Below are 1,225 nucleotides of genomic sequence, written 5' to 3' on the forward strand. Positions count from 1 at the left end.
CACAATGTAGAACTTAATTTGTGGAAACAATCACAATGTAGAACTTAAGTTTTTATGCTTTTCAAAAGCTTTTGCGGTTTTGCCCATGTATAAAATAATAACAATTAGATAATGTGTGTTTATATCATGTAATAGTTGTTACAGATTCATTTGACACCCCTAGAAGACCTTCCAGACACATAACTGTTATACAAAAATTGTTACACAGACTGGGGACTACAGACATAATGTGTTACACAAAAAGTGGCGTCCAACGTGGGACCTATCTCAATAAAAACTGATTTTTTTTTTACCATTTCATCTGATAGTATTATTAATAATTGTAAATCTGTGAGATATCGCCTCATAACTATTTCATCGCTAGTTAATTGATTATACGAATATACATCCATTTTCGTATGAACACTTTTTTTTTAATATACTAACGCGTTGTTTCTTACGTTGGATGTAGAACCACAAGTTCGAGAACTGAGCAAACACAACTTGGAATTTGTAACGGCCGCGAACAAACCTTGGGTAGGGTGTCTGTCGGTCTGTGTCAACCGCAAGCGGAGCAATAACGGCATGCCGTTAGACAAAATCATGCGATTTTGTGGTGCCGCTAGTAAATCGCATGATCTTGCGGTATATGTGTTTATTATTTTACTTTCTTTTTCTTGTCTGATCTCCTTATTCGCAAGTACAGTCAAAATCGTATGATTTTGCGGTACCATTGCTTGCTTTTGCAAGTACAGTCAAAATCGTATGATTTTGCGGTACCATTGCTTGCTTTTGCAAGTACAGTCAAAATCGTATGATTTTGCGGTACCCTTGCTTGCTTTTGCAAGTACAGGCAGAATCGTATGATTTTGCGGTACTCCTTTTTTTCCTTTTGCTCTTGCAAGCATAGGCAAAATCGTATGATTTTGCGGGATCTATGCTTGCTCTTGTGAGAGTAACGGCAAGCCGTTATAGAGAGAGAGCAACAGGAAGAAGAAGAGGGAAATGAAATGAAAAGGAGAAGTCTGTCTGCGTTTCAAAAATTAAAGTCAGAGGATAGAATTCTGAGTTGAAGTCAGTCAGAGGTTAGACTTCAGTAAGAACGGTCGATTTTCTAGTGGGCAGAAGTGTATGAATCGCAAAAAAAAAAAAAAAAAAGGAAAAAAAAGGAGAAACTAAAGTAAAATAAGTAAACAAGTGTTCCTTAAGAAAATTGCAAAGATTTTGCACTTTTAAATTTATTCTG

This window comes from Glossina fuscipes, unplaced genomic scaffold (assembly GCF_014805625.2).
Source record: "Glossina fuscipes isolate IAEA_lab_2018 unplaced genomic scaffold, Yale_Gfus_2 119, whole genome shotgun sequence".
Lineage (NCBI taxonomy): Eukaryota > Metazoa > Arthropoda > Insecta > Diptera > Glossinidae > Glossina > Glossina fuscipes.